This window comes from Triticum aestivum, chromosome 5D (genome assembly GCF_018294505.1).
Source record: "Triticum aestivum cultivar Chinese Spring chromosome 5D, IWGSC CS RefSeq v2.1, whole genome shotgun sequence".
NCBI lineage: Eukaryota > Viridiplantae > Streptophyta > Magnoliopsida > Poales > Poaceae > Triticum > Triticum aestivum.
This window is the reverse complement of record NC_057808.1, coordinates 87,130,715-87,149,607: the sequence shown is the minus strand read 5'-3', so window position 1 is coordinate 87,149,607 and position 18,893 is coordinate 87,130,715. Positions and strand designations below refer to the sequence as shown.

At 42.8% G+C, this 18,893-nt stretch overlaps 3 long non-coding RNA genes across 3 annotated transcripts; 1 reads left to right on the top strand and 2 right to left on the bottom strand.

The window, feature by feature from the left end:
- Positions 1-3,169: 3,169 nt before the first annotated feature.
- On the bottom strand, positions 3,170-3,685 carry LOC123124411 (uncharacterized). Its single transcript, XR_006461073.1, has 3 exons — positions 3,542-3,685; positions 3,390-3,465; positions 3,170-3,315 (listed from the first exon to the last, which is right to left on the bottom strand). It is a non-coding gene; the product is annotated as an uncharacterized lncRNA (long non-coding RNA).
- A 786-nt stretch (positions 3,686-4,471) lies between these two features.
- LOC123124410 (uncharacterized) lies at positions 4,472-4,935 on the bottom strand. Its single transcript, XR_006461072.1, has 3 exons — positions 4,894-4,935; positions 4,695-4,770; positions 4,472-4,612 (listed from the first exon to the last, which is right to left on the bottom strand). It is a non-coding gene; the product is annotated as an uncharacterized lncRNA (long non-coding RNA).
- Positions 4,936-14,593: 9,658 nt separating this feature from the next.
- Positions 14,594-17,366, top strand: LOC123119607 (uncharacterized). The gene is made up of 3 exons (XR_006458765.1): positions 14,594-15,084; positions 16,707-16,811; positions 16,903-17,366. It is a non-coding gene; the product is annotated as an uncharacterized lncRNA (long non-coding RNA).
- Positions 17,367-18,893: the final 1,527 nt, after the last annotated feature.

Below are 18,893 nucleotides of genomic sequence, written 5' to 3'. Positions count from 1 at the left end.
CCCGTGTTTTCCTTGCAATAATTAGTCATTCGAAACGAGATACTATAAATTAATTAATGAGGAGTTATTTGAAAAAAATCGAGACGGTATCCACGGTAACGTGGATTAGAGTGTGTGTCACATAATTAGTTATTTGAATTAGAGTGTGTGTCACATAGCGATCTCCAATTCTAACGTGGATTTTGCATTCACTGTATCCACGCTACTTTTTTAATACAAATTCATATGTATATGATGAACACCATGGCAGTGAGAAAACTTTTGGATGGATTCAAAGATATGACCTACAAAATAGCACAACAAATCGAGTCAATGTCAACTTTTCGAAACCTAGTATGGCACAAATACGAAATAATTACCCATATGCATGGTCCTCAGTTCAAATCTTACAATGTACACCGAATTGAAACATCGATATTAAGTCTCGTACTATCTACATTCAAATGTTGTTTTTAGCCCCCCCCGCACACACACTACATACTTCCTGTATCGGTCAATCTTCCTCTCCTAACCACCTTAGGAAGCTATCGGTTTCCAACACACATCCATTCTTTCTCTCCATGTTTCGATCTCTAACTCTCTCAACTACACAACCCCTTTTTCCACTCTGTTACAAAATGTATTTACCTCACACACCCGCCATTGCACCCCATGCCGAGCTCTCCCTCTCCCTCTCCCTCTCACCCTCTTGCGCTAAATACATGCATTGCCTATCTAGCCCCCCAACCTCTTGTGCGCACGCACGCACGTTGTCTATCTAGGTCACTCCCTCGAGACCGTCTCACTCTTTCTTCCGCACGGTGGGCCACACTCGCTCAATCTCGCTCTCTTTATTTGAGTCTCGCTTAACCTCGTTTTCTTTCACACACAAATGATATATCTCCCTGTTCGGGCCTCGATCGACACACTCTATACTCTCTCACACAGATTGTCTATCTAGGTCAGTCCATCGAAGCCGCCCCCACTCTTTCGACCTCATGGCGGGCCACGCTCTCTCTCTCTCTCTCTCTCTTTCTCTCTCTCTCTGTATGTCTCAATTGACCTCGCACTTTCTCGGACAAAAAAATTATATCACCATGTTTGAGCCCAATTCGACTTATTCACATTGTATACTCTCTCACGCACATTGTCTATCTAGATCACTCTCTCCAACCCGTCTCACTCTTTCGATCGCACGACGACCCTATGTGATCGATTGACCTTGCTTCCTCCCACGCACAAAAGATATCTACACGTCTGTGACTGGATCATCTCTCAAGCTCTATCTTACAGCCCTCACCCTTGTCAAAAGCTCAATCGGACAATATCTCTCCAGAGAATATATATTTGTTCAATGAATGTCGGACCACACTCACTTTGTCTCTCTATCTATATGTCTCTCGATTGACCTCGCTTTCTCACGTCATATCTTCCACACATTGAAGCTACCTCTCCATCCCTCGCAAAGCCGGAGCTATTTACATTGCGAGGGGCACTCCAACCTTGGATTAATTTGTGTAGGCATTTATTCCGGTCGGTTTAGATTATATTTTCGTAGCATTCGGAACTCCCCTAGTTGATTTCCCTCTGGCTCGGTCATCGCTCTCTCACACGTACTTTCTCGCCTTCAACGTCGTACCATGGTATTATTGCAAAAAACTCTGTTGTTCTCTTTAATTATTATAAATAAGCTACAAAACTACACACCGATAGTCCACTTGGAATGGAACAAAATTTGGACCCACAAATTAAAGTGCTACAAACTACACACCGAGGGGCCCATATGTCATGAAACAAATTTGGACCCATATACAAATTAAAAAAATAAAGGACGAGGATCGAACATGCGACCAGGGCCTTCAAGCCGCACGTCAATAGGCAACATACGTAGAACAACAATGTTTGTTGTACCTCCCTTTGTTCACATAATGTTTTTATATTACCACGGCCTATTTAATTGATAACATGTAATATTATTTTTAGTACTACTAGTTAAATGCCCGTGCATTGCAACGGGAAAACATCAGTTATGTGAAACATCATTCACATCCGGCCAATTCTTACATGGCATTTGGTTTTCTTTTGTGAGCATATATGTTCAGAGTTTGGCGCATCTTAAGATAGTGTAAGGCGGAAGTGATTAATACATATGTATCTTCCTTTCCCCGTTTCCAGCAGCGCACAACAATCCCTCAAAATCCCTAAACAAAACAATCCCTCAAAAAAAAGCAGCGCACAACATCCTCTCGGCCTCTCCCCATCTCAGCCGCTGACCAGGGAGAGGGAGGGGGGCACCACCGGCCACCATAGCGACCTGCCCTCCGAGGAGCAGCCGCCGCCCGCCGGGATCTGGCGTCGGCTTAAGTTGTCATCTCGCCCTCGCGGTTCTTGCATCGCGCAGCCAGGGGCCACCCCCTGCCCTGCTCCCTCCCCCTAGCGATCGGCGACGACTGCCTGTGCGGCCGCGCCGTTATGTTGCCGGCCAACTGCCCTGCGTCTCCACTCCTCCAAGGCTCCAACACCCCTTCGTTGACCCCCTGCCTGCCGGGTTGCCGGACAGAATTTTGTTGAGGCCAACCACATCACAAACGGCACACAGGTAAACTAACATCTTCCGCCAAATTCCCCATTTACTAAGTAGTAGCCTTATTTTGTTTAGTTGCTTACATCTCGTGATAAGTAGTAGCCTGATCTTGCGTAAATTGCAAGGAAAATCATAGTCAGAGAAGAATTGGTCTAGGACTTATTAATATTGGTGAGTCATGCATGTACATGTGTCTATATTTGTGGATCTCAGACATCAGTCTTCAGGCGTTCATATATGTTTGTGCCTGCAGTCTTTCATTTAGCTCCGGATGCTATGAAAAATCATCGTAGATTTATACTGTGCCATGTGCACAATGTCAAAATGTTTCTAATAGCCGAAGTTATTTTCTGCTACTTAGTCTAGTTTTGATGCACCCAGAATTTCATTATAATTACCAAAATATTGCAGGTGTCGATGGAGGAACAGGTGGTAATGTCATTCTTGGTTTCTCAAGATCTGTCTAGGATTTCAGTAACTTGCAACATCACACGGTATGCTTTTGGTAATTAAACTTACATTTTGCTCCAGCAATGCATCTTACTGAAACCTTATAATAACCAATATCCTCAAGCGCCTTAATTGATCATCGCTGTTGTCATAAAATAACACATATGATTCTCCGACTAAAAAAAGTTTATCCCAATTCTCTTCACCAAATCACGCACGACTTGTGGAATATTTTCTACGCATTCATTGTCCTTGTACGACAGCAAGTGTACCAACACCTGATTCCGTAGGTCATAATCGTCCTGCACGTGAATTATGCTGTCATGCAAGGCTCACATCTAAAAGGACACATGAATGGTGAATGTAGAGTACTCACCGGGACAACTGGTAATCCATGTTCATGATCATGCCACGTGCGCATAATCTTTAAAACTAAAAACCCAGACATATTGCTGCATAGGAGTAAATGTTATTAGCAATATGATAGATGAAAATATGGTCAAATAATTGGAATGTTAAGGTTATAACCTGTTTGGGTTTTTTGGAACTCCAATTGGTATGATGCGACGCCATCTAAAAACATCATCATTCCAGCCAGGAATTGCATCTTGTAATGCTATGTTTAGATGGAATGAAATACATTGAATCTTAAATATGTCCTTCTGTGAAGGATTCTTTTTTCCATGCATCCAATAGGGGAAGAGGGTCGAGTATAGTGATTGTTCTATCCAATAGGTCGAACAAGAAGAGGATGAAGCGACCGGTTGTACAAAACGACAACAAAATCTGTGTGAAGTAGGCTTTAGAAATAAAATATGGGGGGTGAAAAGCACACACAGAGATGGGAAGTATGATTACCAACTTGCACACCGAGACGTCAAAGCACATATCAGGCCAACAATGAAATAGTTTTGCAATAATGTAGCGTTGGGCATCAAATGGTAAACGGAGTTTTGGATCTTGTGTAGAGTCATTTAGTTTCATCTGAGAGGAAAGTAAAGGATTATTAAAATTCTATGCGTTTATGGTTGCAATTATATGTGCTCGTCGCCGTAAAAAATAAGTATTATTAGATTTTAATAACTTACAGAAAATCTGAGATCCATATAGTGATACTGAGTGTCTTTAGCCCATTGAATGTCGTCTGTAGCATTTACTCGAACAACCATGTTAAAAATGTCGACATCAATAGCCCGTGTATTCTTTAGTAAGTCTTGTAGTTGTCTAAGACTTATACTTAGTGGGTAGGGCTTGGAGCTACGGATCCATTCTTTCCTATCAAATAAACCATAGCATCAACGATATAGTGAAAAAATAATATACATAAATGCAGATATTGTTATTTTGAAAGTTGACTTACTCTCGGGAATCTGCATTATGAATGGACATGATATGACCTCGAAGTTTGAAAAGTAGCTCATTTTTATTAAGTGGCATTCTCAGAACAACCACGGCAGGTGGCGGGTCCAATATTTCAACACCGTCAGTATCTATTATATCGTCTGCTGGATTATGGTACTCAGGAGTTCCTTTTATATCGTTCAGATCTGATTCATGGAGAATGATTGCTACTTTTTGCCTGAAGGGTTTGACATCTTCCTGCAAAAAAAGTAATTAGAATCAATATATTACAACATTGAATTAGATATGCAATACACTTTTGTCGTCCTTCACGAATTACCTGTGTAACAGGATGTGACAGTTTGTGTCCTGTCCAGTATTCAATGAATTGTAGCATGAACAAGCCGCAAGATGATCTATTGGTTAAAAATATTGGGCACATTAGTAATAAGCAAACATAAGGAATTGTTGAATAATAATCAATAATTGTTACTGCTGCTCTCATTTCGCATTTTCTCATGTGATGATTTCAAACATACCCATCAGATTGAATTCGATCTTGAATATACCCTTTTATAGTCCATCTAGTTACATCAATATCTGGCCAAGTACCTAGGTTAAACCCATTCATCTTAGAAGCAATCTTTAAATGCGCCTCAAGCCCCTGAAGCTGTTAAATAGAAAAAAGAGTATGATAATATAGGTGAAACTAAATGCATGAATTCCAAGTACAGATATAGTAAAATCATACCGTAAGTTGTAGATCAGCTCGGCTCATTCGAGAACCAAAAGAATCGAGTACTTGTATCTCGCGTTGTTCGATATTGACAACAGATAGATACCAATGCGTTTGGTTCATATTGATTGGAATGAACAACTGACACATAATATACAAGTCGTTGCCCCGGCTAGGTAAACAAATTGATAACAAATGATAGAACCATAGGTAGGAAAATTAGTCTAACCATGTCATGTTGTAGATACTTAAGCACCTTTTCAACGATGTGGTGATGACTCTCAAGGCTTATAGGAATTTCACCATCTCGCTTAAGTATTCCTGAATCATATGTAGTTTCCAAGAATACACGTGCACCCGCTGTACAAAATTTATCCTGGACTCTTAGACAGTAAATATATGCATTTATGACCTATAGTAGAAAAAGTAACAAATAAATTAGACATTCTTGAAGTGTGTAAGTATGATCATCGGAATATATTTTAGCTGACCTCGCTCTCCACCCATATCTCATCTTCTAAAAGACATTCCAAATCTCGACGTGTCAAGGTTGTGTCATGGATATTCACTAACTTGGTTTTGCTAGGGAAGGACATGATGTATTCCTTCCTTTCAGTAAAATTAATAGCACATGCATTTTCTTTTATCTCATTCAGATCCATCTGAAACAACATAGACATAAGTAAAGCTTAATTGAATAAAAAATGTGGTGGTTGTTTGTATAGCGCCTGTGGAAGCTGATCCGCTTGTTGCTAATACGTGAATGCAAGGAGCTCACCTCGGCGGGTGCGACGGACATGGCGAGTGGAGCGCAGAGGCAACGGCGGCCGTAGCGCAGCGTCACCGAGAGGACGGCCTTGAAGTGCTTTACACCGGTGAGCCCGTCCCGGCTGCCGTCGTTTCCCCAACGTATACAGGTTCTCTTCCACGACTGATGAACGTGCCCACAAAGGATCGGCCAGAGAGAGAAGAAAGAGACCTATGCAGGGCGTCAATGGGGTAGTGCGAGCAGCCTTGCTTTATTATTTATACTTCCCTTCCGCTGAACTTGGGAATTTCTTCCTGCATGTGACGCGCGGCCTTAACTGCCCTGCAATCTCGGCGATTATCTTCCCTACATAGGGCAATCTCCGCGATTATCTTCCCTACATAAACATGATTGCTTCCATCTGATTTGTTTACCGATAGGGAGCAAGAAAATCGCCAGAGATATCGCTCCGTTTTATTGTCTCGTATACTCTTACTCTGAGTGGAAACATCCCATCCAGCGACAAATTTGGCTAGTCTATGGCGGATAAGATGGAAACACAAAGCAGTGCATTTTTTAAGTCTTCTGATGATATTCGTTTTGCTACCAGGAGAGCAAACGTTGATACTCATGACTGTGCGTGAGTGGCGCAGAAGCACGTTGGCTGGATCATAGCCCTCATTTTATTCTACATAGTCTATGAGCTGATAACATATTATGGTTCCAGTTAAATGAAATTCAGAGAGGCCGTCCCTCTTTAAAAAAATAAATGTAAAGCTAATAGTAAGAACATTATCTTTGGTTGAATGAAGCGCACATTTTTTTTCTACTAAAAAAAAGTTAAAGCCATATACACCTTACATTTTCGAATTTTCAAAAAACCTAATGCACATAATAATTTGTAATGTAAAGCATATTTCAAAAATTATAGCCCTAATTTACAAGTCGCATCTAGGCCTCAAATACAATGTACAAATACTTCATCATCATTTCAGCAAGCTACCTTGGAAAGTATATACATCAACTACATTGAAAATATTATGCATGATTTTACATATCAGAAAAGAGTGAAGCGAAATAAAATATCGAATTAGTGAGATGTCAAGAAGCTTGCAGGTAGGTGATTTGCTTGGACATGAACCATCTTCCTCTACTCAAGATAAAACATATCAAAAGACAAGCATAATTTTCACTTCAGCTCTGGTATTCATGCACTCAACAATTTATACTTAGGTACACTGGTCCGGTTTCTCTCAGTAACACATGATAACAAGATGCAAGTTATTAACACAAATGACTCCAGGACAGAGGTGACCTGCACAAAATAAATCTCAGATAAATTAAAAACTATTTCATTATCTAATTTTATTGTGAAATAAAAATATTGCCATACGTAATAAAATGATAGAGTGGAAATATAACTGCCAAATTTCTCACCTATGATGTAAGGATCTCTTTATAGACAATGTTCTTCGTGTACGTACCAACAAGATAATCGCAGCTCTCGTTTTTGCTGCAAGTTGAACTCTTCTTTTTGCTGTCATTTGAGTTTCTTTTCTTATTACCAGCATCAGGGACGGCAAGAATCTTGACATTCTTTCTAGCGGTGGATCTAGATAGTGCAACATACAACTGCCCGTGAGAGAACACTGGCTCGGGCAAGTAAATACCGACATTCGGGATAGTTTGCCCCTGTGCCTTGTTAACCGTCATGGCGAAGCTGAGCCTTATTGGAAATTGCTTCCTCTTGAACTGAAAAGGAAACATCTCATCATCAGAGGGGCAAAGGGGAATCCTTGGCAAGAAGATCCTTTTTCCAGCATGTTGGCCAAGGACAATTTCTGCATCGATGACATTCCTTTGGAATCCTCGAACCACCAGCCTCGTGCCATTGCAAAGTCCGTTCGCGGGGTCAATGTTCCTGAGCAATATGACAGGGCAGTTAATCTTGAGCTTCAACACATGCGGGGGCAGCCCATTAGGGGTCAATGTGTTAAGGAATTCAGGAGGATAGTAGTTATGAGGGTCGTCAACCGCACAATCAAAACTATGGTACACCATCTCATCTCCTTGGAATCGACTGATCATCTTCAAATTAATCCTATCCACGCAATCATTCGTTGTCGATAAGATTGCTCTGGAGGTGATGTAGTCTGGGTCTGACGTGTTAGCATCAAGGCTAGGAAAAGTATTGTCTATCAGTGTATCAAGGTCAGTGTCCTTCCCAGTTGACGACACACATATCTCGTCTGGAAGGCGGACCTCGCCATCTTGATTTGTCTCCTCCTTACCATCACCAATGCGCAATAGATATTATGCAAACCATGGGTCACTATGTGCCCTCATATTGCGTACCAACTTAAGGTGATGCATGGAATCCCAAAGGTAAGACCTACGCAGCGATGAATTAATTATCTGAGCCCTAGACCCCTTACGGACAACAGGGAGGACCTGTCTGAAATCTCCACCGAACACAACTGTCTTTCCACCGAACGGCAGGTCTGGTCGGCTCATCACGTCGCGCATACTGTTGTCCAACGCCTCCACTGCCTGCCTCTTTGTCATGGAAGCCTCATCCCAAATAATGAGAGAAGCTGACTGTAGGAGCTTTGCAGTCCCGCTCTGTTTTGTAAAGCTACAAAACCCACCATCATCAGTGCCTAACGGTATCTTGAACCGTGAATGAGCTGTTCTCCCTCCTGGCATTATGGAAGCAGCAACACCGGACGTAGTTGTCGCTATAGCATTTTTTTTCTGCCCACGTACCATTGCGAGCAGTGCTCTGTACAAAAAAGTCTTTCCAGTGCCTCCAGGCCCATCCACAAAGAAGACACCACCCTCATCACGATCAATAGCAGACATAATTTCATCGTATGCGGCCCTCTGATCTGAATTAAGTGAATCTGATAGATATGTGTCCTCAACATTGAGCTCTATGGTGGATTCCTCGAAGATCTCCCTTGTCACACCGATGGAAGTGTCATATTCTTCCTGGATTTTGGGAAGAGGGAATGACTCTATCTCCTTGCCCATTGATTGTAGCATATTCCTGATATCTATTAGAACCAATTGCTCAACTGCAACTTTGGATGGATTGCTACGACGATAGTCTTCTGACATTGCATCCAGGTGCTTCTCCCAGAGTCCGCGCACATCGCTTGGCTCACAAAAAACCAGTATCGTTGCAAAGAGCCACCGTAGAGATGATGGCATCTCATATAATGTGGATTCAGTGAGGGACTCATCCAGTGTGTTGTCTCCTTCGATCAATCCCCTTCTCTCGGCAGCTTCACGAAAGGTTGGTAGGATCTCACCATTAACTGTCCTTAGGTCCTCATAAGAGGTGGCGCCAGTGACATGGTTTAGGAGGACCCGCAAGTAATAGCGTTCCCCCTCGGCAGGATGAGCGGACACAATTCTTCCAATTTGTCCACCGGTATCTCGTACCCTTTTTCTCCAATATTTATTATTCCGACTTTTCTGCCAGGTGTACCACTCGGGGAAGTCCCTGTACAAGATAGAACGAGCATCCTCATGTAACCTGTTTGCCTCAAAATACTCCGTAAGCATTGACTTCTCAACACCTTCATGGTTAACTACTCGTTCAATATTTTGGGCCGCTTGGAATGACACCATGTGCATGTTTGGCAAATGGAGTTGTAGCTGCTTCACGGGTGGTGAGTTCTTACTCAATTCAAATCCATATATCCTCCACAATGCTTCTGGAGGAGTCACCCACCTAGCATCTCTATACTGTTTGATCTCATCTATGTCTCCATTTTTGTCAGCCTCACTTACAACAATAGATGCTCGATCATGGCCCTTGTATATGTATTTGAACAGGTATTTAACGGCTTTTATGCTGCCGCATGCCTCAACATTGATGTGACAGTTGAAGTAGCGCAAGAGGTGTGGGTTGTATGGGACAACCCACCTATTATCTAGCCATTCCTTTCGAACCATTGCTTTACACCCGTCTTCACGTCGTTTGTATAGCGGGTAAGAGTCCTTGCCTTGTAAGGTAGCCGCGTGGAAAGGCCGCGGATAGTGATTCTTGCAAGAAGGACGACCCTTTGTGCAAGGGCATTCAGGATTCAAATTCAAAGCACCACAAGGTCCATGCATCATATGTTTCACGACCAACTTGTACAGTTCTGGGTACTTCTTCTTGTTGGGGAGTTCGGCTGAGATAAGGCGATCATACTGCTCGAGGCATGTGAGCTTGTATCGGCCCTCCATGATGAGCAGGAAGTGCGCATGAGGCAGGCCCCTCTTTTGGAACTCCACCACATACACATAAGCCCTCACCTTGCCCAAGATATCCTTTTTAAGTAGCTTATTTTTGAGTTCTTCCAACTTAGCCCTGAAAACACGAACGACGAGATCTGGACGATCTTGAGGTGTCTGGCCAGGGTAGAGCTCCTGCCTAATCTCATCCCAGTTTGGGTTGCATGTCATTGTGAGGAAGATGTCTGGCTTTCCATACCTCCTAACTAAGGCCATAGCATCCATGTAGCGATGCCTCATGTCTCATGGACCACCGATAAATGACGTAGCTAGAACTGTGCGTTTTCCAACAGAATCTGCCCTACCCTCACCAGCATGTAAGCTATCCACCAAGCCTTGGTACAGGTCCGCCCTTATTTTATCTTGATGACCCCATATATAGTCCAACCGGGAGTTCTCAATCTTGATGTATGTGTCGACCGCGAACTGCTGAAAAAGACGCTTGCCAAAGAGGATCGGGTTGAATATCCCTGGACGCATCTGGAATTTGTAGCAGTAGTAGTCCCTCACAGATACACATAGCCTGCCTCCAGAAGCTGCATACAAAATTGAAAATCGATGGTGATGTTGATTGAGAGCACACCTCAAATAGACGGTGATGTAACAACTTATTGCAACACCAACCTTCATCATCATTGGCGTTGTCATTGATTGACGGATTGGAGGACCTATTGGTGTGGCCACGAGCTAGACGAGCTGCACGAGCTGCCATCACAGTTTCATAGGGCACACCTTCCTTCGGGATATCAGTATGCCACCCAAGTTCACCTCTAGGGAAGAAAAGAGGGTACGACAACGCATCATAGCATCCATGGTAGGACTTGATGCCATATATATCTCTATTCTTACCTTGCAGGATGACGCTATTTTCGAATTGTCTTCGACGTTCACTATCCTCCACCCACACAGCAGCTACCTCTGAAGTGGTCGGCGTGTTATATCTTCTTTGATCCATCCGTTGGTCAAGGTTAAGTGTTATGTGATAGTCATCAACATCATCAACATGGCCCATACTCCGGAGGTGTTCAGAGTATGGGTTGCCATGAAGTATGTTGACCAATTGTGTGATTACTTCTTTGTCTTTCTGGCACTGCTCTTTACGGCAACTGCGATACCTGTGTTCTAAACTGGGGTCATCATCATAGAAGTAGAGCTCCAAGTGACTACGATCCAAACCATCTTGTTTGCCGAATGACCGTATGTTGTGGTACATTTGGCCATGGGCACGAAATGTATAGATAGGGTGCTTTGATATGTTGGTGGTATCACTATAAAGGTGACAATATAGTGAGGTGAATGAGAAGTGGCCGTTGAAAAACCTGATATTGTCACAAAAATACCTGGAATCAGAGTCTGCACTTGTCCATAGCCTCATGAGCTCGGGTGGCGTATTTGGGTTGGCCAGTTTGATCTTCCCCTTCCGGCAGCAAAAACCCATGGACTCACGCTCGAACTTCTTTGCATAGCAGTGTTTGCAGTCCTCCACCGACTTCAGCTTGTGTGTGTTGGTTGGGAGTTTGCTATAAACCATATCGTAGGGATCTGGAACGTTTGAAATGGAAGTAGTGTCGTCGTCATCGTCAACATCCTCCATTTTAACATCCTCGTCGTTGTCCTCCTCTGAAATTGTGCAATGCACTAACAATATGAGTACAAAAACATGCATATGATATACACGAGACGTCATGAAACATGATTAAAATACCCATCCCAGCGAACATGTAGCCTTCCTCGTCTTCCGAGTCGTCCTCCAATATGACACCATCTCCATCACCTATCCCAAAATTATTTATGAGGCTAATGTCTCCAATAAATCATCGTGCATGAATTTAATAAAAAAAGCTTACCATCGTCATTGGCTCGTGAGTGTGTTGTATGTTCTTGCAACGCACAGGTAATTGGAGATGTATTCTCTATGAATACAACATAAAAGTATAATCAATATGATTATGGACGACTTATCTTATAATGTTCAAACAATTAAGAGAAAACATTACCATTATTGACAAGGACAGATTGTGCAGGAAGTTCAAAACCATTGACACCTTCCACCGTCATTGTTGGATGTTGATCTAACGATGCATTCACATCATTGTTGGGTGCTAGATGTATTTCGCTAGGCTCACACAATGGCGATGTACTTTCTATTAATAGAATATAAAAATTTCAGTGAATAATTCTAGAGAATGAGAATACCGAAGTTAAGAACATTACCATTGTTAATGGCTCCCGATTGTGTTGGATGTTCAAACACATTTACGTCGTCTAGCGCAATCGACGTGTTTTCATCGATCGATGTGTGTCTATTCTTCCTACCACTTGCATGAAAAGCTTGGTTCCTACGATCCATCAAAGCTTGCCTTTCCCCGGGTGTCACATGTTTTCTCCGTGGCTCCATACTGACATCCATATCTGGTGTCTCCACACACGATATATCCTCAGAAGCGGACTGGATATAAATAGGGGAACCCGTGAGCTCGGGAATAGACCAATCACGTCTGACTACGGAGCCATCGAGGCCAAATGAACTTGCATTTTTGCGAACTATCTTGGGGATGTAACATGGGTTCTCCATGGCCAAGGAATCTTGGTTGAGAGTGTTGCGCAAAGACGTGCGGCGAGCGCTCTTTGCATGTTTTTCCTCATGAGTCATACTGGCATACCGCTCCCTATCATTAGCACGTTTACTTTCCATTTTCTCTGTTGAAATCAAATGATAAGTATAACACCATAAGAGTACTGTTTGTGTGATGTCGGCTATTAGGGAACAATTATGATTTGTGTTGTGCAATTATTACCTGTCGAAGATTTTGTCTGCTGATAGGCTTCACGCTTACTTTCTAGCAGTGCATCTTTCTTGTTGTTATCCATGTGAGCATACCGTTCCCTATCATTAGCACGTGTATCGTTGACTTTCTCTGTTGAATCACATGAAAGCGGCAACATTTTCAGAGTGCTGGTTTGTTACATGCAACGAATGTACAATTTTGACTGGTCTGGCGCAAATTTTACCTGTCGATGATTTTGTTTTTTGATAGGCTTCACGTTGTCTTTTCAACAGTGCTTCTTTTTTATTGCTCTCCATGTTCGCATATCGTTCCCTATCTCGTTGCCTCCTTCGCTCTTTGGGATCTATGGGTTGTGGCTGAATATGGGATGATGTGGGACTAACAGTACTGCAACTGTTGAAGTCCATAATATCTACAGAATAATGAATCATTACATACGTAGAACAATGAGTAATGAATTATCAGCATATATAGTAAGATTTATTGGTTGTATTTATACCAGTCATATGGTTTTCTTCGTTTTGAACCGGCAATTCAATCAATTGCCTCCTGTATGTGTCATTTCTTCTTAGCCAGTCATTATCTTCACGAGGAACCATATTTTCCTTGTTGCAAGAAGTGTCTTCTTGTTCTAACGACGGCACGTCAGGTTTAGTTGCTTAGAAACATGGAAAAATGAAATTGATATATTTGCAAGTAACGATATGCCTACTATTTAGCACCTTTAACATCTGACATGTGTGGACCTGATCGTGTCTCTTGGGAATTAACCAATAGTCGAGCTTTCTTATCTTGATAGGCTTCACGACGCTTCTTAAGTAGTTCATTTTTTTTTCTTCACCCATCTGCGCGTATCGTTCCCTAGCACGTTGCCGCTTGCGCTCTTTCGCATCCATAGGTTCCGCTCCATTACTAATATCGATGACACCTAAACAACAAAACAACAACAGTAATATTTCATGAGGTTTTGTACACTTACACAACATTAGATCATTAAATAGTACTTTTGCTATTAGAGTTTGACATGATAAATATTACTTTGGTTCATAGATATCGCCATGTCTTTAAAGGGAGTACGATCACTCGATCGTGCCGGAGACTTCATCTGCAAGCAAGACGGTGTCAAAAAAAAGTGATAATTATGTTGCCACCGTCCATTTTTCTATATAATTAGCTTGCAGAGTGCACGCGTATTCTACATCATACTCCATATAAATTTCACGCTTATTGTACATTATGAATGACTTTAAAGTTATTCATGCTTTTAGCTATTTGCCAAAAGTATTGAACAGTAGTGAAATGCAGTTGATATTAGTATACCTGAACATGATAAATTATAATTTATTGCCATGAAAAATGATTGTCCATGCTGATACATACTTTACTTCCGTAACACTAATAGCAGCTGGGAATATATACAAACATATGGTTCACATCTTGCTGTTTACATTTCATCACACAATCACATAAGGATTGTTTACATGTGACCATGTATTGTAAACATGCGAAAATATAATTAATTTCGGCCCAGTTGCACAAGAGAGAACACGAAGCTTATTATGACATTTGGCCCGCGTGCGAGATCTAATTTATTTTGACAACAAAGATGGGCCGTTCTGAATTGGCCCAACTTGGGCCTGGCACCACAGCTGTGCCACGATGCGCACCGTACCGTTCGATCATCTGGACGGCACAGATCAACCCCCGGATCACAAAACCAGATCCGGTCGAAACCCTACGCAAAATATCCCCCAATTATCGCCGACAATCACGAAAAGGAAGGAGATAGCGGCGGCTGACGGCGCCGAAATCCATGCCGCTGCCGCGGGCAATTTGGGACGCTCGTCGGCGATGTCGCGTCCGGCGGCGCTTTACCTTGCTCTGCTCATTGAGGATGTGCGGGCCGCCGTCCTTGAAGGCAGACGTTCTGGCCACGGTGATGGGGGCTGCGTGTGCCGTCGGCCGTGATGGCAGGCGCGGTGGTCGGGAAATGGTGGGTGAGCGTGATACGGTGACGGCGGGTCGGGAGACGGCGTCTGCGCGTAAGACGGAGGCTGAGCTGCCTCTGTGTGCTGGAGCTTGCTCCCGCGGCATGGAGAGGAGCTACAGCCCACACATCGCAAGGGGATGGAGGCCCCCCTCTCCCGGTCCATCCAGCTGCTGATTTTATGTGGGTATTGTGTCCTTCTGCAACCTCACGTATTAGTTTGAATCATACTATTGTATTCTGCTCGAAGCCCAAATAGCAAACAGGACGCATTTTGCTCAGAGTCGATGCTCACAAACATGGGGCTAATTACAAACTATAAACATGAATAAATCATAGGACTTACCGAAGCAAATTAGACTGGAGTCTGTGTGCGTTTATCTTAGCGGCGTGGCACCCAGGAAATCAGCTTGCAAGGCAGGGGAACAATTTTTTGAAACCAATGGCACGGAGTGTGCATGAGGTTTGTATGCTTATAACACTGTGCGTGGAATTTAGGCTTATATGCAATGCACGGGATAGGAAGGTGATCCCGTATTAATTAATTAAAGTTAATGCGCAGATTCTACGCAGGGGATAGGAAGGAATTAATAGGGAAGGCAATGACCCGGAAAGAACATAGATATAGCAGTTGATCCCGGACAGATTCTCGTCTTTATTTATTTGTTTTATTTCAATACCAGCTGGATTTACAACGACGACAACACGTATAAAAGCTGGATTATATATGAAGCTGTTTTAGAGGCGACGAATCACTATGTGGCAGATCATTATAGAGCATTTCAGTGTAGTTTGCATCACACTTGAACCCTCCTCATTCGTTGAACGTGAACATGGCTCAGTCGTTGGACGATCAAGCTGGCCCGGTTCTGCAAGGACCCAACCGCATCTCCTAGTGCGGCACGGCAGGCCTCCAGCTCGTAGGATTGCTGGTTGTCTGGTTCAAAGACAAGCTAGCTCATGTATGTCGTTTTCAGAAACCCTACAAAATAGGTTTAATCAAACAATACAAACCAATGTTAAACTTTATTTGTTAATGCAAGGACTCACGTTTTGCTCTGTTGACCTCAAGCAGTGTGGCACCTAAAGTCCAGAGCCCCTGCTTCGCTAGTCCCCACCGTCTCAAGTGGCGTGACACATGCTGGTCCCAGACGCGTAGGTAGATAAACTCCCTCCTGTTTGAGCAATGAAATGTTAGCCCTGTGACACAGTAAAATGTATTATACATGAACCACTTGGATGAAGTACTTACCGACTGTCCATTAGCACCACATGTCGGTATGGCGTGGTACGGTCGGATGACCTGTGTAACATTATGCGGCTGACATGCATCACTATACCAATGACATCTGGGCAAAAAATGTTCAGAATTTATTAACAAAGCCTGGCTCAACCACATGTCAGCATAATTAATCGTGAAATGATACAAAGCACCTGCAAGCATCCTGTCTCTGAGGCTGAAGACATTTATAAAATCTATGAATAGTGGCGGCAACGTAGTGATGTTAATGCTGGCCCTTGCAAGACGTATTTCAGTGCGCGAGTGGAGGGCGATGTAAAAGTCACACGGTAGGCACAAAGCAACTGGCAGATGCACACCTGCTGGTTCGAAACCAACTTTACTGAAAAAGTATACTGAGCCGGCACGTAGGTTGTCCATGAAGCGATATGCGATAGGTTGAAACGGATCGAATGCAATTGCATCCATTTTGACCCTTGTGAAATTTATTGCATACATTAGCAGCATGTTGCTTCCATTTTGACCCCCCAATGAAATTTACTGTATACATTTTGAATTCTTACAGTCTGGTCGATGAGGATGGCGTGAAAGACGGCAGTTCCACTCTGAGTATGTTTGATGCGAGCACACAAAACCTTTGCCGTTGCGTCCCAATCTCTACTGTATATGTGTAGGTTCTCTATTTCGTTGAACCTTACATGCCTGCAATTGGTCAACATTGAGAAAGAGAACAATAATGCAGATTATACTTATGCAAACAGCTAAAAGCAGGAATGGAACTAATGTTGCCTGTTGATCGGAGGGGGAGAGCCAACGGGAGCGGGGACGAAGTTCACAGGTGGTGGTGCCATGATCCTCTTAGAGCCAGGACAGCCCATCTTTGCCAAGACCCGATTTCTGTTCTACACGACTCATGGTCAGAACGCTGCATGACTTTTATAGCATGGCATTAGAGATATGGCGGGAAGAGAAGCGCTCCTCATTTTGTATTGGCGCCAGCTAAAAAGACATAATTTGGCTGATACGACTTTCTCAATATCAATTGGCGCCAGCTAAACCATGGTGATAGTCAAAGAAGGAAAAATATTGACCACAGTATCAATGAAAGAAGGAAGGAGAGATTGATCACCGTTTGTTTGAAAGAAGGAAGGTGATTGAATGAATTGATTGCGTTAGGATTAATCATGTCTGGTTACCTTATGTGAAATGATTGCGTTTGGAATGATTGCCTCTGGTTACCTTATGTGATTGATTGCCTGCTAGTACAAATGCCCTGTGCGATCTAGCAGCATTTGTGCAATAGGAATGTAATGACTGAAATAAGGCAACTTGCAAAAAGTAAGGCTCGACAATGTTTTTATCTGTGGTGACGGCCGACCCTGTTTGGCCTTCCTAGGTAGAGACAACAGGACAACCCTGAACAAATTATCGAATGCTGATAGCCATTACAAATACTTTTTAACAGAGATTCCGTCGATTTTCATCACTGCCCACATTTAGCTGAGTATGCAAGGCAAGATGCATAGCAACCCCTAAGAACATACAAAACCTCCCGGATCTCTCGCAAAAAAAAGGATACAAAACCTCGCATATATAGGAGATCTCCTGCCAACCAGGCATAGAGTATATAGAACCAGCATACACATACATTCTCCATAGACTAAAAAACAGAAGTACGAACGATTGATGCACGACAATGAAATCTAGCCACACATGCATGTGTACAGGGAAGCCATGGCCGTCGGATTCTTAATCGTCCTGGCATCGTCTACTGTTTTGTCGTCTGTAGAGCAGTTTCGGTATCTTTTTCTCCGTCATCATTCACCAGAGCATGGCTGAAAGACTACAGTGCGGCGATGAGGACAGAGGAAGCTTCTTCTGTGTCCATTGTATCGTCATCTTCAGTTTCTGATTCATCCTGTGACAAAGTGTGATTTCAGTGCGAGCTCGGAATTGAAGTATAATATATTTATAGACAAAAAAAACTGAGCAAGGCTACAGATTCTGATGATACTACATCAATTTAGAGCCTTACTGAGCAAGGCTACAGATTCTGATTCTCTCTGAAATTTGTGGCTCAGTACTAAATGGACATTTTAGAAGAAAATTCTGGAGAATATGTAGGTGCTAGCACGTTGCATAAGGTACTAACCTTACAGCTCGCACTTTAGCAAATACCAAAAATCATATAACCGCACAACTATGGTTCACAGAATTACAGAAATAATTGAGAAGAGCTTAAGCAACGGGGTTGAGAAGAGCAACGGAATTACAGAAGAAGAGCTTCCAACCACGAAAGCAAAAAATGCAAACCTGAGTAGCCCTAAGAAGGGGCGAAAGATGTGAGCTACCTAAACAACCTTTACATCAGATGCATAGCTATATCAAACTCATAGGTAAAGTAGAGATATGTATTGTACCGATATCTCTTCTCTGCACCTCAAGGCCGTCCTCCCGGTGATGCTGCGCCACGGCTGCCATTGCCTCGCACTCCATTCGCCATGTCCATCACACCAGCCGAGGTGAGCTCCTTGTATTCACGTATTAGCATCAGGCGGATTAGCTTCTACATGCGCTATACAAACTGTTAAATGAGCTCCTTTGCTAAATTGCCATCTACTTACTGGAATTCTCACAAATAGAAGTGCAGTCAGAAGGTAACAAGGATGGTATGGTGTGTCTCCATTCACATGGTGTGCAAAAAAATGGTAATTATATTACTAAACTGTTAATGATGCTTTGTGTTATTCTG